This window comes from Pseudoliparis swirei, chromosome 6, assembly GCF_029220125.1.
Source record: "Pseudoliparis swirei isolate HS2019 ecotype Mariana Trench chromosome 6, NWPU_hadal_v1, whole genome shotgun sequence".
NCBI lineage: Eukaryota > Metazoa > Chordata > Actinopteri > Perciformes > Liparidae > Pseudoliparis > Pseudoliparis swirei.
In genome coordinates, this window is record NC_079393.1 from 20,476,228 (window position 1) to 20,498,740 (window position 22,513).

General features: G+C 46.0%; 1 protein-coding gene across 2 annotated transcripts in view; it reads right to left on the minus strand.

Annotated features, from left to right (window-relative positions):
* Window positions 1–22,513, minus strand: part of tspan9a (tetraspanin 9a) — a 162,451-nt gene that overhangs the window by 116,020 nt on the left and 23,918 nt on the right. For both annotated transcript variants that reach the window (XM_056416996.1, XM_056416995.1), the window contains one exon: window positions 3,253–3,316. The gene's annotated coding sequence lies outside the window, so the exon portion shown is untranslated. The remainder of the gene's footprint in view (window positions 1–3,252; window positions 3,317–22,513) is intronic.

The following is a 22,513-nucleotide window of genomic DNA, read 5'->3' on the forward strand; positions in this document are numbered from 1 at the left end:
GAAACCATCTCACAGCGATGTGCATTGACCTATGAAAATGAACTGTGTCCAATAGGGAACCTGTATTTCCATTGTTGCATTGTGTGTTGCGTCACTGATCTTCACCACATAAATATAAATGAGAGATGGATAAATAATACAACCACATATTTGAGCCTCAGGATTAGGCTGACGCCCCCCGCACTCTACTCGTCTTCCACCTCCCTGTCTTCAAGCAGGCAGTAATTCATTGTCTCTGCCTGCCACAGCCGAGTTAATCAATAGCCAATTTAAAGACAGGCACATCGGGGCTCCGGTGGCCACCAGTGCATGTGGTGCTGTTTGGCCGGGGAAATAAATATGTAAATTGTTCACTGGTGGGAAAAAAGCATCAATCAGTATCTTTCAGCTAGCCCAACAGGAGGGATCGCAATAACACTCAACAGCTTCCTGTAGTGCGCAGCACGGACACTAGAGGGGCCGTTACCCAATGCTGACTCGATAATATAACATTTAAAACGGCATACACACATATAACACATATATGTAATACGTAAAGATGTAAAGCAACATATTCACCGCTAAACAGTCCCGTTTCTAACGGCTCTGCTGACGCAATGGGCCGGAGTTTGAGAGCACCGAAAAATCTTACGTCTAAAACCGCTTCAGAGAGGTGTTAAAATTCCTAGTGGGGACGACGTCACTGCATAAGTTTGAAAACGATACCTTAGACACTCGTGGTGGCTGCTTGTTCGGGTCTTAGTAGTCGCGACGTGTCCTTCCCTGATTCCCTAATTACGCAACCCTTTTCTGTAAAGAAAAGCCACACAACAGCTGCATTGATTATCGATCAACAACCAAGTTAATTCAACCTGAATGACTGACTACAGGCGTTGCTGACCTTGTCGTCTATAATTGCAGCTGTTGTGCAGTTAAATTATGCGTGTTATAGTCATGCTCCTGCCGACAAGCGGAGGAAGCAGCCGTTATTGGAGCGATTAGCTGGCGGTGTGTCTAGCGGCGGCGTCAGCCCTACGGAGCGGACACGTTTTGCGGCTTTGACGAGGAAAACGGACACAAAATGTATTTATAAAAATATATTTATTTCTAAAATAGTACAGCTTATTTTGTTGTGTATAACTGTTGTGAAGTCCAGCCAGAAACTGGAAACGAACAAAAGCATAAATGCTTTCCAGAGCGACTTCAGCCACCGGCAGAGCTCCGAGTGGGAAACAGAAAACAACCGAACCAAGAAGGAACAAGTGAGCGACGTGTTGACCACATGTATTGACCCATAATCTAGTAAACTTTAGTAAAGTTTGTAAGTTTTCATTTTGAAGTATATTTGATGGTTGTGTGAGTGAGGGAGAGGGAGAACCAGCAGTCTGAAAAATACATTCTAAAACTTTCCAAAAAGATTCAGTTTGAGTTTGTAGAGGAAGATTTAATGGGAAGATTTTAAGTATCAAGGGTGACATTTTATTATTAAAAACTACTAGAGTAGATATATTTTTGGCAACAAAGCAAGCAATCTACTAGCTGTCTCCTCCCGCATGCCCAGTCATGTGAAATGTGTGTTCAGGCGTGCTCATATGGGTGGATATGTTTTAAAACCTATTAGCTGTAGAATTATTCTGCTCTCTGAAACCTTCGCATTGGGGAAAAGGGACCAGCAGGATGGGGCTGTTTACAAAGATGTAGATATAGATTAAATCTCTGACAATCCAATGGAGATGTGAAAGAAGCCTCAGCAGCGCTGGAGACATGAAAGCCAAACAGCAGCAGACAAGTTCCCCCACAGGCAGCATTGCAACCACAGGACTTGAGGCTGTCTATCATCTTTTATATCCAAATAAAGGCGGGAAGAGCCCCTTCAATTAAATACAAATGCTCATAAAATAATAACTTGTACATCCATTTTTAACAAGAGACATATTAGTTAAAGGTCAGAATAATATGGAATTGGCATGATCACGTTCCTTTATTTCAGAGGTGAAGTGGACTAATTTGATAAAAATGTCTGAACTGCACCAAAAGGGTGTCTCGAATATGCTGCCAATGCTTCATTAAAGCAGGCAATCAATAACAAGATGGCACGAATAACAGCATTTATGATAAAGGATTTACTGACATCAAGGCTATTTAAAACCATTAAAGTGTTGGTGGAACTAAGATGTATTGACTATTTAGGATGAATAGAGGTAATGCAAGTGTAAACATTTAAAACAGTGTATGTGCCTTTTAATAGTTACTTCAAATATCGCAAAAACACTTTTCTATTATAAAAGTACTGTCGTGTGAATATCTGTTTGGGATACTTTTACGTCAATACAATCCATATGCAGGTTATTCTTACCTTGTATTTTTATATTGTGGTATTTTTTTTAAAGCAATTAATGGTTCTTCTAACCAGTGTGGCCAGATGTACGATAGTTAGTCTTCGTACTATCATTATGCCCTTTGTAAGATGTACGATCAATAACGTCAAAAGGGCCAAAACCTGAAAGTAAAGAATACATATTTGAAGCTTCTCGCTCCTGTCACTCGTAAAGTTACTCATAACAACGCCCCAAACTACACCGATTTCACAGACCTACCTTATAGTGTGAAATGATATCTGGTGGACAATCGCTTCAACATATCACATTTGGAACTAACAGATGGCGTCAGAGAAGGAGCACTCGACTTTATCGGGTGGAGCTGTGCGAGTGCTCCTGAAGGGGAACTGGTGTGGGGGAGACGCGGCACCGGGACGCCGCGGTCTTGACGGATGCAAAGATTTCATCTACTGTGGGTGTGAGAGCGTGATGTGCACAAGAAAACCTTGACCCCCCTCCAACCCCAAACCCCCCTAGCCCCTGTGGATAATCTCCTTTACACGGGGGCCTCTTGTCCACTCATCCCGTCGCATGAATAGCATTGCAGCCTCTCTCGCTCTCGGCCCATCTCGGCGGCTCTCTCGCTCTACATTCCTCCTTCCACACAGGCGCCGGGGAAAGAGGCCGGCAGTTCAGCGGCGCTTTGATCTCAAGGTACAGGTTGTCTTTTGCACGGCTAATTTTAGGGAGCCCCTTTTAAGCTTCTCTTTGAAGAGCAGGTAGCAGGCAGCAGGATGTCCTGGGAGGCTGTGAGTGGCTGCCACGACACTTTCACCCAACACGTCAATGAGGGTCTACTGTGCTTAGAGTCTCACAGTTTCATTTTGCTGCGATGTTAACAGATTGTCACAGCATATGGAGGATGGGTGTGGAAGGTGAAAGCAGAAAGTCTTACCTTTTCCGGAGTGGTGGAGAGACACTGTCTGCGCCGCAAGCGGGGGGACGGGGGAGTCAAAAGTCTGCAAAAACAAATCAGTCATTTCAACTCAAACTTTCTGTTTTAAAATATCATTTTTGTTTATGAAATCTGTCGACCGAGCTGGTCTTCCCCACCCCGAGGACACCGAGTGAATTATAAACTCCTGGAGAAAGAAATCCCATCACTCACTTACTCACTCGCTTGTTGTGTGCATGTGGTTTTACATAATGGTTGGTCAGCTGGTCCAGACGGGGACCTCGCAGACCTGAGCACAAGGGGACATGTTCGAGGAGAAAGGGCAAGTAGGAGTGCACATATACTATTCTCTTTCTTTTTCCTTCAATGCCGTCTTTGTAAAACACACTACGAAGATCAAACGCAGGCGGGCATTCAACAAACAACAACACACGGGGCCCGCCGAGCCGCAGAGCCAAGCGAAGCTACACAGAATATCAAAGCGCCGCTCTCGCTCTGCAGCATAAATCATGGTTCTCCAGCAGCACCTTCAGATGGGAGGACCAGGAGGAGTCTCGAGGCTGATTTAGCACCTCAATCTCATACTACGGGGGTCACTTTTCTAACCACAGGATGACTTACGAGGGCACAGTCGCCCGCTTTCATTTCTACTTCATTGTGAGAGATGGTGGCTAAAGTTTCCCTCCATCTGTTGTGGAAGCTGTTGCGTAAGATCACCGAAGGACAATGGCCAGCGCCAAATGGGCTACTTTCTGTACGGCAATGTCATGTTCTGTAGAAGGATATTTCTTCATTCCCCAGCACAAAGAATTGAAGGTTTATCTATTTGTGAGGAGCTGAAAGGTTCATACGTAGACGTAGGAAGGAGGTTCGGACTTCAGGGACATTGCAAAAGCAATGTCCATTCAAGTACGACATCTGAGGATTCTGAGCTCCATTGCTAGGGAGCAATGAGTGAATATTACTGCGCTGGTCCAAATTGACATACTATATGACTTGTCCTGTGCCCCTTACCCCAACATTTTTTCAGAACCTTCTTTCCATTTATTATATAAAGGCGACGACAAGGCGGAATAAATTGGCTTCGGGGTATTCAGTTCTCATCAAATGATACAATGTCAAAAGACTTGAGGTCAGGATGAGAGGGAAAGGCACCGTGTGGCTGAGTGGGCACGCACAACAGGAAGGAGGAAGAAAAGAAAAAGTAAGTCGTGAAAGGAGAATGAGCGTACTGATTGTGTGCCAGCGGGACAGGAGGTGAGGATTGACAGATAATAAGGAAACGGAGCGAGAACAAGAGGGAGAGAAGAAAAAAAAAGAGTGATCAATAGAGCTAGAACGCGCCAACCAAAGAGTGACACAGCAGGCACAAGTCAAGACGGTTTGTTCCTCCCATCAGCGAGCACAATTAATTTGGGCTCCGTTGGCGCACTGTGTAACGAGACAAATATAACTACGTTACGTCATTACTCCTCATCATTACGAGCTCGCCTCCTTCCTGCTCGCTGGGGGCCAGCGGACAGCCGGCTGGACAGCCGACTCTAAACAGTGGCCATGTCGGAACAAAACAAGATGGCTGTCAGGTTTCATTCAGCACAAGACTGGAGCAACATTTCCACAATAAGTCACGGTCCGGAGACGGATATTGGTTTGTGGTCATCAGGCATCATACAGCGGAGTTAGTATCGTTCTTATGGATATAAACAGACTGTAATTTGTCTGGGGGTGTGATCACTCTCTCTATGAGCTATATTTACCTTCGCATTGAAAATGCGGAAGGTTATGTTTTGATCTCCGTGTATTTATTTATTTGTATCAGGGACCATTTGATTAGATTTGGGGATTTCATAAGGTCAAGGTCATGAAAAGGTTTAAAAGGTCAACATCTTCGAATCGCATGAAATTTGGTGGGATGGTTGGTTATTATCCGGGGACCATTTGATTAGATTTTGGGATCGATCGGGTCAAAGGTCATGAAAAGGTCATGAAAAGGTCAAAATGTTCTTGAATCGCATGAAATTTGGTGGGATGATTGGTTATTATCCGGGGACCATCTGATTAGATTTTGTGATCAATCGGGTCAAAGGTCAAGGTCATGGAAAGGTCAAAATCTTCTTTTTACCATAGCACGGTCAATGTTTATCCAATTGGCATGCAACTAATGCCAAAATGTTCATAATTCAATGGCCAATATTGTGATATGCGAAGGTATGCGCTCTACCGAGTGCCCGTTCTAGTTACCATCTGTGGCTCTATACTGTGTGTGTGTGTGTGTGTGTGTGTGTATACAGCACGTGGAGCATGGGTATTTGAGTGTATGTGTGCCGCCATGAGATCCTGCAGCAGCCATGATGCTCGTTAGTTATCCTGTGAGACGTACACACACATTCAGTCTCACACTTTGGACGCACAACATCTTTTCACAGCTTTGTGGTCATTTGCGTGGTGGCATTCATGCACAATCCCTCAAGATCCGGCATGAAGAAGGAAGATGACTTTGGCATTCCAACACACACAGCCCTCTGTTCACGAGGCTGAGACGAATCAAGAATTTAAAGAAATGGAGTTTTACACTCCGAGGAACACTTTAAAGCTCTCAACGTGTCATTTTCTCTTTCAGAATGGATGTGCAATATGTGCCCTTGCGAAAACAACCTTGTTTTAATAAGAAAGCGAGGCGGGAGAGAGGCGTCGAGTTGACGCTGCTGTGCCGTGTGGGGTAATGGGGTATCATTTGTCTCATGAGAGAGAGCGGAGCCCTGCAGCTGTGGCGCACACAGAGCACACACAGCTGTGAGTGAGGCCAGCGCACATTGGCAAGTCAGCTGAGAACGTCTGGCTTTACCTTCACCGAGGAAGACAGGTGTCGAGGAAACAAAACGCCTGGAGGGAAAACCTATCAATGGCTCTGAAATGTTTAAAAGATGTTATCCAGAAATGGACATCGAGCTGACACTTGCACTGCTGCGTTGTAGACTCCCCTAGTTAGAGAAGTTTCAGTAATTATTTTGGCAGGGATACCAGAAGTCCAGTTGGAGAGCATTTACTAAAAGAAATATGTAGCAGACTGTTTTTTATTTAGGAATAGTGCCTCCATGAATCATGCCATCCGAGGTGCACCACCCTTATGAACAACATTTTTGGGGGCGGCTGTAGCTCAGTGGGGTAAGGGGGTCGTCCTGCAACCCCAAGGTTGTCGGTTCGATCCCGGCTCTCCCCATTAGTTGTTGCAAGTTGAAGTGTCCTTGAGCAAGGCACTGAACCCCCAGTTGTTTCCCGGGCGCATCACTGCAGCCCACTGCTCCTTAATAACTAAGGATGGGTTAAATGCAGAGAACTAATTTCCCCTTGGGGATTAATAAAGTATATATCTCTTAATCTAACATGCCATTCATTCTACGCTCGGACTGCTTTTCTTGACCATACTGTACGCTTCATTTAGGACACTGCAAAGCTAAATCTGTTGGAATGACAATACATGGAATGTCAAATAAAGGTACCACTCCTTGAAGAGCCTTAGGTTGAACCGAGTCGCACTCAAATCGAATACAGATGTCAGTGCCCCTCTGTGTCTGATATCAATGCACCAAGGTTGCCTGTTTGAGGCGCACCGAACGCTCGCCAATGTAAACCGATCCGCGTCATTGTTTCCACGGTGAGAGCAACTGACGTCACATGGAGAGCGAGGAAGTCCTCGCAGGGCGGGCATGAAGAGAGGATGGAGGGTTTTAAATACACAGACCATCATCCAGGAGACCGCTCTGTGTCCCGTGTGATCAACTCTGACTCATTTGTGAATTACGTGACGAACATACTTATTTTTACACAACGCACAATCTTTTCCTCAGCCGAACCAAGCAGCTTTGTTGCGTAAGTAAACCTACGTTAGCTCGAAAAGATATGATGCATCTAAGGAGTAGAAACCCGAAATGATACTCGAGGGCTACGTAGATCCTCATAGATTGAAACGTGTGGCCACTAGAAAAGCTGCACTATTTGAGAAGTTGGGAATGAGAATGTGTTGTTCTAACCATTTCTTCACAGCCCTGCATAAGTAGGTAGTGGTGCAAGACATCTATAATGTAGTGGAGTTGCCATGCTGCTTAAGTGTAATCCAGAGAACCATCATCTGTAAAATGTACTCTGCATACTTTACCCCTCCTTCCACTTCTTTCCATCTCTCACCCTCTCTTTTCCTCCAGCGTTTGCACCCGCCAGCTGTCCCAACATGTCCGTCTGCTCAGATCAATCTCATTCCACCATCATTCCCTGCCTCTCGTTTGCCCGTGACAGGGTTTCTTAGGCCAAGACTTCCCAACAGTAAATGCTATCCGGGCTTAATCCCACTCCACAGCGCCAAAGGGGAGAACACTTAACTTTCCAAATCCACGACAGCTGCACTGGTAAGATCATGGACCCTCGCTACCCCGGCTCTTTGCATGGTCGTCGTGCCTCGGTCTCGCCTGGTTTCGCATCGTCACGCCAACGCTCACAGTGGGACGGGGAGCGAGGGACATGACGGCCCTGCCCAGGAATGGTGTAAAGGAGCCAAAACGGATCCCCTTCCATGGAGCCTACAAGCACCGTGGATGCTTATCGGCAACGCATACTCTCACACACATTGTTCCCCTGGCACCACGGGGATGTGAGAAAACGGAAAACAGAAAGCAGTGGGATCTTTGGCTGAGGCCGACAGCTTAACTTTGGCTATACTTTTCTTCACTCCACAACTTCTATCAGAATATCTATCTGCATGACTAAGACGCAGGTACTTATCAGAGGGAATTGCTGTGTAATTCGAGACAGTGGGCGGCTTGGCAGGCTAAAGTCGAGTTATGGGGGGGGGGGGCATCGTAGGCTCTTGCAGTGAGCCAATCTGTGTGACATTGCTGTAACACATGCCTGGAGGCTCCTGCAGAAGCTGAATCATAAGAGGTGGGGCACAATTCAATCGACAGCTTTAACCATGCAATTACTTCCTACATGGAGAGTGAACAAAAAGCTGTCAGCATAGCTACAGTACAGAGCACATCAATGCAGAAGGAGAACAGATGGGGAATAGAGTTTAGGCTGTCAATGGGCTGTGATTCAAATTTCCATCCACAATTCTCACATATGAAGGTAGCTCCAATGTTCATTATTTTACTTTGAGTCACGATTCCTCAGCTATAGACTATTAAGACACGCACACATAGAGGCAGTTGCTGTTAGAAAGGGTTCAGGGGTCAGCTGTGGGCCAAGGTCCATGGTGTGCTGGCGAGGAAGAGTTATGACAGCTCTGCTCCATCTCATCAGCTTGACTGTCAACTCGCACACCATCATTTATCTGTGAAAGCCTCACGGCTGAACACAGAACGCCACGGGTGGGCAAAACATCAAATCACCACTACTTTAACACTCACGCTGAAGAGACGACTGTAATATAAGCCACAAATTGAATTTACAACAAGTATGGGCCACCGCCAAACTTTAAGAATATAGTTGGTCAGAGTAATATTAATACGGTCGGCCTTTTGATGCTCGTGAGGTCTGTGTGTGCGTTGCAGAGTTGATGTTGGTGCCTTCAAGCAGCCAAGAACTGGAAATGGATGAGTCCACGAGAGCCAGATTGAAAGGAGCCAATTAAAAACTCCACATCCAACGAGACATTTCCACAAAAAAAGTGCACAAGACACAAAGAAGGATAGGGAATACATCTTAATTGAACAGATATTGTTATGGTTAACTGGTCTGACAAATTGTTTGAAAAACGTTTGAGCAGCTTCTTCAGTTGTAACTTTTTAGTTTATGAGAGAAAGCTTGCCCTTCAAAAGTGTCCTCAAGTGTAGGTTTCCGGGCGGATGCCTGGTGCCTGTTGAACAGATGGCTATCTCATTGGGAAACACGTGGCACGGAACAAACGGCGTTGGAAGACGGAGCTACTGTATGATGCGGCCTCAGGCCGGCTTGTTGTGTTTATCGACAATTAGCCTCTCATTGGGCAAAGAAAGGAAAACTAATCTACCAACATTACAACTGGCCTGTGCGCCCTGCAGCAAGGTTCTGCTCCGTCATAAAGGAGGCACGAGCTGCTTAACGCTAAATGGTTTCTATTCTCCAATTTTTTGACACTTAGGGCGTGCAATCCAATTAAATTGCCCTTCTACAACGCTGCCTTTGTAAGCTAACGGTTGTATAATTGTGTCGAGGCGATGTCAGAGACGATGTTGATCAAGTGGTTTGTGGGTTTTTTCCCATATAAATAGAACAGGGGTGGAGCCGGGCTTCCCATTTAATCAAATGTAGCAGCGTGGGCAGAGCGGCGGGCATTTCTATTCATACAGTTGCCATTGCTACCATTGTAGCGGAGGAACGAACGTGTTGTCACGATAACAACTAACAACAATCACCATTTTCTTTTCTACTAGTCAGATGACCATGAAAAACAATTCAACCTCTCCTGCTCGATTTCTATGGTCTCCACCTTAAGGGTTTCAGGTTGACCCTGAACATTCCTCAGGGTCAGAGTCTTGTGCTGTAGACTCTGAACACTGTGATCGGTTAGGTTTGAAAAAAAGATAGACTGAGGACAGATGCAGGAAATGAAGTCATTACATTAATCAACGTATATTATTATTATTATTATTATTATCAATGAGATGATATCCATTTAAATCCCATTATCTGGAGTCATTTGTATGTAACCATGCTGCGCATGGCAGATACATGTGCCATGTGCTCATTCTGCATGCATTATTTTGTTGCGTTGTAAATCACGTGATGCTAATCAGCCAATTAAATACGTGTATTCCGATAAGCTTCCTGCCTCAAGCGGGTTCACAACTCTTTTGAGCAAACGTGCCAACTCACATCTGAAATAAAGGCACAGAAAATAAAGCTAAGAGCCCAATATGATCAGAATCTTAACACATTAATTCACTGTCCAACAATGATGTTTACAGAGAGGAGATTCAAGATGAAACAAGTGGTTTTAATAACCACAGATAAAGTCCCTGCACACAAATGTATCTTAGAAGATGAAAAAAATATAATATTTTCTTGGGGGTGACATCACTTCAAACCTGAATTAACTGAATTAAAAGCTGCAGGGCTATTCAGTTCAATACATATTTCTAAAATGAATTTCATGTCATTTATTCTTAAATGCATGCCTTATTGTACATGAAATGAGGGAATGAGAGAAGAACATGTCTGGATTCAAATAATATGTATTATTTATAATTCATCCATTCAATTTGCAAACTGACAATACATATTGAGATATCATGATTATTATTCGTTCTATTTATTTTTTTGTAGTTGACTACATATGTGGGACTAAATCATAGCGGAAGTTAGATTTTATTTGGATGATCCCGACCTTTGCATGAGGAAGTTTTCTCAAAATTGACCTTTAATTGACCTCTGTACAAGAGGATGAATCCAACTGCCATATATTATCTGGGGACGGGGGACGGTAACCATTCAGCCATGTGAACTCCACTGATTTTACCGCCACCCCACTGCCAGGTTTTCAATGTCAAATGCCCGTTTATCCTACAGAATGGTACCTTTGCACATATTAAATGCCAATCGCGAAGCACCGAACATCCGGTGCTACGGCATGATAGAGCCATCGTCTACCCTCTGGTCCCATTCTGCAGTTGCATCAGTGGTTTGTGCGTTCATCACTGGTTTGTGCGTTCCATGTTCCCCTGCAGCTCAGACTTTTACCAAGCAGACACAATGCAGGTCTCATTGATCCTCACACCCAACTGAATAAAGAGATTGAGGGCTGCAGATCTCCTGAATTCAGAACGTAGCCCAAGGTACTCAACCTTCCCCCGAGGCCCTGCTTCAACATGTAATCTCTCGTTCCCAGTTTTCCACTTTGCACAATCCCCTCCCCAGTATCCCCCGTGGCGCCACTGACCAACCGTGACTCAAATTCACAAGAGAAGGTTTAGAGTCTCGGGGGAGTCATGAGAGCAGATTATCACCCCAGCTAGAAGATAAACAGAGGCCATCATGTACAATCGTCACTGGGGGTTTGGATTGGATCCAGGTCTGATGTGCCTGCTGTGTGTGTGTGTGTGTGTGTGTGTGTGTGCGAGAGTGAGTGGCTGCCTACATGCTTAGGTTGCCCACGTGGATACGTTTTTTCTGTGTTCACCGCGGAAGCCACGCCGAGCTGCAGGTCCTCCGTCCTCATCCGAGAGGAATTTCCTTCCTGATCCAGCGTGCAGTCAGAGTCATCTGCAGGGCCCACTTTGCCAGAATTCCTCTGTGCCCCCCAAACGCACACAGACATACTCAAGCATCTGTTGGGACACACAGGGAGAGTTGCAGCTGTGCACCCATCAAGCCGAGAAGCGCACACACACACACACACACACACATTTTTGGAAAGACACACATTCACCGGAGATCACTGAGCACAGGGGATTGGGAAGTGTTTCAATGCTACTGGGGTGAGCTGTCACCACCCATGACCTAACCAATCCCACCTCATCTCTGACAAAGGCATATCATCACCAGTTGGCAGAGGTCAGTCTTCTGCTCCGCTCAGCCCAGGACTTCAAACGTTGCACGAGACTCCGAAGGAATCTGAGATATTTGAGGTGTGATTGATTTCATTCGCCTCAGATAGGAGATTTCACACTTTGAATGAGCCTATTCGCTTTCTGATTTGTGAACGCATAACTCTTTTAACTGGAAACCAAAAGACAAGAGAAAGCATCTGGTTCCTCTCCTGCTGACTTCACTGACGAGGCGAATGAGTAAGTGAAAAAAAGATGAACAGATCCTGGATGAACGACAGGAAGCACATCAGTCTGACACAAGATGTGGTATTATGGCTCATATTCTTTATGCTAATATCCAAAATCAGTCTACTCTAAGTAATGCCATACTGGATTTATAGCTAATAAACCCATCTATTATTCCATTTCTCTTCCAGTTCTTTAAATGGTAACCGACAAGCTTGTGGCAAAGTCTTCGAGAATTAAAGCGGGGCCCAAATGAATGGGGATGAAGGGAGTGTGATGAAGTGCAGACAGGGAACAGTGAGCAGCAGATGAAATATGTGCTTGGAAAACACAATTAGCAAAAAAATGGCTGTCGTGCACTCCTACCGGGCTGCAGTGAAGAGATCAAAACCCGACTACTGAGCATCAAACACAGTCTGCTGAATGAAGCGTGGCAACAATTCTTCGTTTTATCGCTCTACACATTTTGAGGGGGGATCATGTTTGCGAGGTGGCTATAAAAAGACCTTTCGCACAATTATGCAATAGCACTACGAGACATCACGACAACGTGTTCATTGGAGAAGACGAGTCACGATGATCACAGGTCTTTTTTCCTCCGTGCGGTTCTGTAATTGTGCCGATGACGTCCTGGTGGAGCCACATCCATTTCAGGTGTGCTGTCATTTAGCCCCGCCCCGCGATAGCTGCTGTGGGCTCATTTCACGCCCGATTTCACATACGTTAGTGCTTAATAGCTTCTTGTGTAAACATCACAGAACCATAGTAAAGGGCTTCAATTTTTTTTTTAAAGACACTTGTACTATAAGCATAAATCACATAGAATTGTAATTTATTTTGGTTTCGCAGTGAACATACATTTCATTGTTTTAAGACTTCTTAGCCTCCTTCTCTTCTCCTCAACGCAGACAGATTATTGGAACAGTACATTTCAGTATTTATGGTATCTGTAATACGCTCATATACACAGCATATGTCTGGCCTGCAAAGTGATTGAAATCTTGTCTATTTGCAATCAGGCCTCTGGCGGTCCACTGAAGAATTTAAATGATTTGTAATATCAACCCTGACATGCCAAATTCTTGATTCGATCCGCGCACAACCATCACCAAGTGTGCGGTGCAGTTGTCAATAATTAGCATCCTTTCAGCTGCGATGTCGGTCCCTGCGAAACAAAGTCAGCGACTCAACTGTTCCGCACGCTCAAGTTCTCCAGTTCCTTCATATTAACACTAAGAGGCACTCTGGGAATTACCTCTGCTCCCCGGCTCCTGAGACTTCTCCCACATTAATCACTTTCTTTGCGTTCTCCATCTGCAATTAGTATTACACCCTATTAGCAAGTTTCCATTTCCCAAAACACTCCCTTATTTCACCTCTTCAACTTGCCCTCCAAAGATTTTTGTTAGCTTCAGCAGATCGACTTTCTCACCCCGGCTCCCTTGACTCTTCCCACTACATTAAGCAAACTCGCCTTCGGGTCGCTCTCTGGCCTCCCCCCCCCTGTCAGATGGACAAAGTCGGCCTTCTAATTCTAATTCCATATTTCATGTTTATTGGCATATGTTCAGGCTGAAAAACTAAAATGTTCAAATCCCTTTAAATGTCTTTTGATGTACATTTGGTGCATTCGGTTGTAATAAAATAGGCGTACACAATTTTGAGACCTACATTTATATGATAAACACCTTAAGTTTGAGTTATTGAGCCACTTTTTTTTAAACATTTGACAATGGAAGACGGATTGCCGGAAAAAGGGATAAACAACCTTCACAATCTCCCCACCGACAGCAGGTGTTGACAGGCAGGAGAGATAGACCTCGTCGATATGCTTTCCCATCATGGCCATCCTTATGTGCATTTGTTTGTGTGGGCATGTGCAGACTCGGAGAGGTACCAGCGTGCCGCCCCCACCATGATTGCGAGTGTTTGTCGACATCTTGGCAATGCTCTCGAGACCCCCTGCAGGTGTTTAGATCTCCACAAATCCCCACGTGTCCTCGCCACGAGGCTCGCCATCGCCCTCGCCTTTTTCCTCTCGCCTTTCATTCCCCGGGCCTCGCTAGACAGGAAAGAAGACGCTGCCAACCCCAGGTGTCGGGCATCCGCTCGGCACTGTGTCAGCAGACACGGGAGAACGTGGGAGGACGGATGAAGTGCATGCAGACAACAACGGCGCAGGATTTAAGAGAGGGGCAATTTAAGAGAGAGAGAGAGAAAAGTGAGAAGCTGAGAGGCAAACGGAGCACAAAGCAGGAGCATGTAAGGTTGAAGAAAAGTGTAAGGAAGAGAAGAATTTGAGACAAGGTGGCGGTAAGCCAAGGATACATAAATAAAGAAAGTCTGCAGTCTACAAACGGTAAATGTACGTGCCCCTTGACATGTCATGGGTTGCACTGTGCACCAAAGCCACCTCCAGAGGGTTTTAACAAGTCTGGGCAGACATCCGAAGGCTGCCCTCTCAAAACAAACAAAGACACAATCACATCTGCTGAGCCATCCGCAGGGACTGTATGGTCCCCTGCAAATGGATGACTGGACTTCACATTCACAGAGCGACCGCAGGCCACACTCACTGAGGGAATCTGGAGTCAGATTGCATTGCACAGACACACGGGAACAACTCTTTCCGGCATGGCGGGTATCAAAAGGAACAAATGTCTCGTGATGAATTGCAGATGCACATGCCAGTTGTTTAGTTTCCCACGAGACTCGGAGGAATCCAGCCTTATTTATTTACGCTTACAGTTGATAAAAGGCTGAAATGGGATATAGCTTGAGGAAGTGCATCTTGGCAGGGGCATTAATAGTGGAGCTCGCTGCTGATGTCATAATTCCAAATTGGAAAAAGAAAAAAAACGACGTATATATATATATATATACAGAAAGATATGTCTATATCTATATACTGTGATGAACTGAACAGGATGCTGGGTACGGAGATACAAGTTGACAAGAGAAGAACTCACTGCAGTCAGCGTGGAGAGTCCGGCATGTACAAGGTCAGGTGATTGAGAGCAACATCGTTTGAAGATGAGTGTCGAGCAAGAGAGCAGAGAGAGATTCATCGGCTTCCGCAGCTGCCTTGTGACGTAAGGAAACCGGGTTCTCAGGCACGTCCACACATCATCACACAACCTGCCCTCTCTCTCTCTCTCTCTCATGTCTAAATGTTGCACCTTCCGCCAAAAATTAATCCTCGTTTGTGTAAACATTCCTGGCAATAAACCTGTTTCTGATTCTGATTCTGATTCTCTCTCTTTGTCTCTCCTTCGTTTCCCTCATCTTCTTACTATCCATTTGGAATGACAGGATAAGACAATTGCACACATTTCAATCCCTTTTACTTAACGGCCCTCTGCCTCCGCGCTTCTTGTTTATCAGCGTATTGACGGACACGTTGAAGAACAGAGACGTCTCCTCGCCTCTTACGGCTAAATCATGCTGCGGATGGGACAGGTCGTCTCCAGCGGCTTTGATCACCACCCCCTCAGGGTTGACAGAGTGACTGATGGGCCCGAGTGAGTCCCGCTGCCTATTCATCTCCCTGCAAGAGGAGAGGCGGAGAGAAAACAGGCCGAAAAAAAGCGATCGGAGTTTGCAGTGATGCGATGATAAATCCACAGCGAGGCGGTCGGCCCTTTTAGCTTTCTCCGGGTGCGAGTCTGGAAAGATAGATAGATAGATATATACTTTATTAATCCCCCCAAGAAAAATGTGTCGTCAGTCAGCAACACAACACATAAAAAACAAAAACAAAAAAATATAAGAAGGGGAGGGTGATCTGATCTGACACTGTTGAATTGGCCAGAGCCCCAGCAGCGAATGGTCTCCTGTATCCTCCCTTTGTAGCAGCGTGGCAGCGGAGCGGTCGTGAGGGTCCCTGTAGGAGTGTGTCTGGGAGGGTGGTGGTGGGTTGTCAGGTGGTTGTCCAATATGGACCCAGTTTCTCCTTCCCCTCCTCTTCACTGTTCAGCTGGCAGCTCCAGCTGGCAGCAGCCTGAGCCAGCAGGCTTCAATTTTGTTAGTGTGCTTGGTGGCTTGCTGCTCCCTAGTCCCACAATGGCAATGGCAGACAATGGCAAACAATGACAACCGACTGATAACAACCTCCTGCATACTAACTCAATATCTTGCACTCGCAAAGGAAGAAGAGGTTTCTCAGACTCATCCCGAGACGACACCCTCCTTGTTGGCCTAAGCGTTCAGTCGGGCCTCGATGGAAGTTGAGTGTAATGGAAGGAGACGCCCAGGACACTCCACTCCCATGTCACTCCACACTCAGGTGTAGGAGCCTCTCTCCTCCTCCTGAAGTCCATCTCCATCTCTCTGGTCTTGGCCACGTTCGTCTCTCTCGATGCCCTCTTCTCCTCCTCCCTCTCATCCACCACTTCCTCCTCCACCTGTCCCCATCCCCTACTCCACCCTCTGTCCATCCAGTAATACACCCTCACACTGCAGAGCTACTAGACTCCTTGTTGTACTGGAAGAGGGTGAAGTACTGGAAACAGAAACAGTAGGGGTTCCCTGTGGGGCTCAACATCACCTGTGTCAGGGACCTACGCCTTCTGACCAGCACCGCAGTGTCTGTGTGACCACGTCCTGCCTGTGGAGGAGATGGTGCAGTCAGTAGATGGTGATCCAGAGCGGGTTCTCACTCAGCAGCAGTGGTGCTCGCAGCACTCCCTCACTGGAGGAAAGTGACTGAAAGTGAACAGGTAGATGAGGTCGCTCGCAAGCGGAGGATTTTCTAATGACACGCTTCATGGCTCGGATTTTAAAGCGCCCCGCTAATTATGATATCGCCATGTTGGCCTTTTCCGAGCCATTCCATGTCATGAAAGAGAGAGAGGAGACACTTGGGCATGGCATGTGAGGGCGTCATTCAAGTCTGTCGCTGAGCTCGGGGTGGTGACGCATCTGGCGCCTTGCCGTCTCCCTGGCACCTGGCCGCTGTTCCTTTTGGTGCCCTACAGCGTCTCTCTGAGCTCCACTGGGGCTCTTCAGGGAGCTCAAGATACTCTGTGCTGCACAGTACCCTATGTCTCTTTCCCCAGATGTGCAAGAATATGCCACCTCTTTATCACTTGGACAATATAGCTGTGTGTGTGTGTGTGTGTGTGTGTGTGTGTGTGTGTGTGTGTGTGTTGGACTGTTTTTCTTATCGGAAAAGATGCATTCTTGATTCATTGCATTGCAATCCTCCAGGGTGACAGTAATGGAAAGCCTCGGGCCAAAACACCGCTTGCAGCGATTAGGGAGCAGAAAGAAGTTAATGCAAAGATGAAATATGGAGACAAGAAATTTGCCCAGAGGTTTAGCGTTTGACCAAGAAGAACCTATTAGAGGATCCAGAACTCATAAATCACAGGATCATAAATAGCTATTAAAATGCCATTCAATGGTGGCTCCAGATGCTAGGCAGTTACATTGAAAGGTACACACAGTGCAGAACATGCGTGTGCTTTGAAGCGGGAGCGGTCCGTGTTTGTCGTGGGAGTCGCTATCTGAGTCACGGCATTCTGTGCGTGACAGAGATGAAAGAAGTGGTGGGCGCGTGATGACAGAAGGCACACATTGAATAAAGACTGAGTCAAAGTGTCGGGATCGGTCCGATCCCTCATCGCTCACCGACCACTTTCTCTAAACGCTGCTGTGCGCAAAATGCCATGGACTCTCCTTCCACACCTGAGCGCGGAGCTTTAATGCATATTAATTCACTGTCTGGCAATGACACCTTGGCAGAGATGGAGCACCAAACGGTTGTAAATAAGAGGGCGGCGTGCATGACAAGACTCCTCCCTGTGTAAGACAGCCTTACACTTCAGCTGATAATAACAACCAATGCAATGCTGGCGAGGTTACTTTCACTTACGGCATTTAGTGCAAGCAAGATTACAGAGGAAACATTAAATATTATTATTAAGTATGAAGAAATGCATAAGATATAAAAATCCAATAAAATAGCAGAGCAGGACATATTCAATTTAAAAAAATTAAAATAATTAAGACGATGAAAATGAAAAAAATGCACAGTGTGTATATGAAGTGAAAGCGGTGCAAGGTGTATTGATGTTATTCAATTTGAGGAGGATCTGGCCAAAAGTGATTTATTATCAAATCTAATAGCAGTGGTCAGGAATGTTCTCCTGTGTCTGTCTTTCTGACAGCGGAGCTGAACCAGTCATTTGGAGAACGTGCTATAGATATTTTTTAGAAACAATAGTTTCTTATCACTGACCATGTTTACATGCATTCGTATAACTGGCTTAGTCGGACTGAAATCGAATTATCCGTTCCATGTAAACACCTTTGTTCGACTATGTGCGGTCCGACTACGATCCGATTAACACCCCTGGATAACTCGATCCGATCCGGTTGATAATTCGACTATCGCGGCATGTAACGGTGACTTGGATTAGGAACTGGACTTTGCGTCTTTGCGCATGCTTGAGATCCCGCCGCCCTCCTCCCCCCTCCCTCCCATGTCGTGACCCGGAAGTCGAAAGAGACGATAAGTTGTCACTGCCGGGAGCCTGGCTGGCAGAAAACAAACAAACAACGCCAATAGCGCCATTTGCATTCGCTGTACTCCTATTAACATCATGCAAGAATAGTAGAGGGATGTAGCTTCGCCTCACTCTCTGTTCGCCATCTTTCTCGAAATGTTGTTGTTGTTATTGTTGGTAGTGGTGAAGAGGTCAAGCGGAAATGGCTGTATCACCACGAGTTGTAATGAAAACAGCGCCACCTATCGTATCGGATATGACATGCTTTCGGCCAATGATTCGAATTACTCACTGCCATGTATATTGGGATTTGGGATAATAGCAGATCCCCCAAAAGATAGCATAGTCCGACTAAAGCAAGATTCGAATTATACCATCATGTAAATGCACTGACTGTATGTGGACTTTTATTTGGATAATACACAGCATCACACTAATTAAGGATGATCATCAAAACTCAGGTTCTGACTACCCCCGGTCATCGCTGACCCGTTGGGTTGAGTGGGAAGGAGCAATGCAGCGACCCGGAGACGTCTAAAAAAAGAGCCGATCACACCTGTGACTGAAGAGCCCAACAGGCCGAGTCCGTCTAGACACAATGGGTTATTTACGTAGTGATGGCAGGAACAAAAGCAGCTGATGGTGAGCAGCTTCAACAGGTTCCTACACTACTAGCATACATGTTTAGTTCTTTGGGCTGAGGTAAGAGAAATCCAACGAGACTAAATGGATTCCCAGTAATAATAGTATGCTTCCCCTATACGGTGTAGCGTCAGTGTAATTTACATGTCTGCTCCAAGCAACATTTCCATAAGGTTGAAAACTTTAGCTTCAAACTCATTAAACCGTGTGATGCTCCACTCTAATAATGCAGACAATTTTTAGCGTCTAACTTTAGAGACACCAAACATGCTCAAATATTTACTGTGAATAATATGAGACTGTCCTTGAACGTTTCTCTTCCATATGCAATGTGTTCCTTCAGTTCAATTTCTTCTCCATTTCTCTCAAAGTACATTTGACACTAAAGAATGCAGGATGCAATTTTGGACTCAAGCGACATTATTTCCTCAAAAGAAGAATCTTTTGTTGTTGTGGATTATCAAAAAGAAAGTAATCCTAAAAAAGGAGGGAGCTTGCGCATTACTTTGATCATACCCTGGATCACTGCTGAGTGGACATATTAGTCGTAATAATCCATTTCCTCAATTTGCCCAAACAAATGTTGCTTACTTGGATACTTAAATCCACATGTGATAAAGCAAAGAAAATGCTTTGTTAGCGCATCTGTTCGTCATAAAACAGAAGTACAGGACAGGGCAGCAGAACCTTCATGGCATGTATGAGTAATAAATGCACATGGCAACCGGGTTTACTTCCTCTTTTTTCTCTTACACATTATTCCCTCCGAGAATCGTCCAATTTCCAAATGAAAAGGAGATTGCCGACAGCCGAGCCTTATAGCTGTTCGGGGCTGTCAAGAAGATTTGAAATCAAGATTCCGGCCAAAGAGGCAAATCCTCACCCTGCCAAAAACAAACAACAACGGAGGAAAATAAATAAAGCAAGCTGTTGAGCGCGCAAGACTCTCACACATGCATCGCGTTTCATCTCAACCTCCAGTCATTTTATAGCTATTCCAACACAGAGAAGTGGAGAACATTTGGTTAACGTTGAATTATTTTCTTTATGGCCCGAGCACTCTCCATGTTGAATGGCTAAATCATGTGTGCCATAGTTTCTGACACACTGCACAGATGGACAGTCTTTATTATTCTGGACTGCAGCCCTCATCCAACATAACGCGGCAATACCATCAACTTGCAATTATAAACAACACGCATTAAAATCTGCGAGTGCCTGGTGGGAAACAATACCATTTGGATGATCAAACACAATGGTATTGAGTTTTGAGGGTTTTTTTCCGACAGAAAATAGCAAGAAATTAGAAATATTTTCTTTGTTTAAGTCCTGCTTTATGTGATAAGGAGTATCAATGATGTTTCACTCAGCAGGGAGAAATGTGTGAAGCATTTAAGGACAAAGCCGGCGCCGACATTGAGAGACATTCCCTGTGTTTGGTGGCGTAGCGTAGCTTTGACTGGCTGACAGAACAACATCTGTATGCCAATCATGACGAAGCAATCTATGATGTAGCCCATCAGTTTGGGAGATGCGCTATTGCTTTTGACATCCAATAGCTAAGCAGATGCTCCCTTAACAGAGACTGTAAATAACGTGTGGCTGACTTATCTCCCAACCCCCCCCCCCCCCCGCTGCCATCACATTGCAATGTGATACCTCTGCGGCTGGCAGTGCCCTTCCTGCCCCCTTCCTGCCCCTGCATTCAGCACTCAGTCCAGTTAATGCTATTCGTCTCCACCCAGCTGCCCAATCGCTCTCTCGCACTTTCTCCGGCTCTGTATCTCCCTCGTTCGTTCTCGCCCCTTCTATGGCGCGCCACCCTCAACCACCACACCCCCACCTTCCCTCCTCATACTTGTTCCCCTTCCAATCACGGCTCCTCTCATCCTGATAACAGGAGTCGGAGGCGGACGAGGCCCCGGGCTGAAAATGATGGCAGGTAACGGAGAGGGGAGAGTGAAGCCCCGGCCAAATGGAGATCAATGAGGAGACGCGGGGCTCTGAAGGATGGCTCCTGTTATTGGCAGAGAGTTGCTGGAGGCCAGGTGGGCGGCGGGGGAGGGGAGATGCCGCTATATTCCCATAAATCAGATCAAATGTTCGATAACCCGGTACGTCTCTCACGTCGGTGGAATGCTGTCAGCAGCGTGACACGAGGCTCGCCGATGGTTCGTGGGCATGAGGATGAAGGGCCCCGCCCTGTTGAGAGTCACTCGGCGCACAGTCCACGCGGTAAGAGTGACGACGCGGGGGTCGATCCGGCATGCAGATCACCAGGTCTTACTTGGCCATGTTTGAAAGCGTGCGTCGTTGAGCCGGAAATAGACCGATACGCGTCAATGAGGGCAGCCGAGTCATTAGCTATTCCTTTGGAGCAGCCGCTCGCTCTTGGCGGTGCAGAAGGTTTTCGGAGGCCAGCTTCACCTTCAGCATGTGCAAACTGTACGGACAGGTTGAACCCATCGCAGCTGGAAATGCGAGGCAATGAACAGAGGAAGAAACGGAGCGAGAAAGAGGAGGAGAGATAGAAGCAGAGACAGATATTTGTATGTGAAGGAGGAAACGGCTAAAGGTTGAGACCACGCGGGCGTTGTGCAGACATGACCATAAAGCGCGCCGCACACTCCCCTCCTACCCATCAGAGCAGGGCCATGACATCTTCACTCCCTCATGTGGTACACTGACCTCTAGTGGTGGCAGGAACACAGGGCTCGCGACAGCACGGCCATGACGGAGAGATCATTTGTGCTCGAAGGTAATTGAATCGAAAAATTGATTTCAAGTTAGTGACAGTGGTCGAGTGCCTCTCAGGTGATGCTGATAAATGGTCGCTGAGAACCGCCTATTTCAACACTCCACCTCCCCGCTTTTCAATTACCCACGAGTGAGCCATCACACACACACACACACACACACACACACACACACACACACACACACACACACACACACACACACACACACACACACACACACACACACACACACACACACACACACACACACACACACACACACACACACACACACACACACCCAGTATCTCTTTTCTTTTTTTCTCTGTCTCCGCATCGTCTCTATGTCTCTCTCCTAAGATACCTTTGGAACATTTCGATTTGAACACTATTGATTTTGCGGGTTACACCGACCGCGGAGCTCTGGCAAAACTTGAAACCACTCTATTCGGTGGGGCGGGCTCAAAGTGCAACCTTTCCTTGGAGTTGAAGTTAGAAGTTTGCTTTACTAGGTATTTTTAAACAACAACCTAATAGCCTCGTGGGTTTGCACGGCGTCTTAAATCGAATTTCTCTAGAGGCGCTGCGAGATAAGGGTTTTGTTATTTAACTCTGCAAGCTGTTT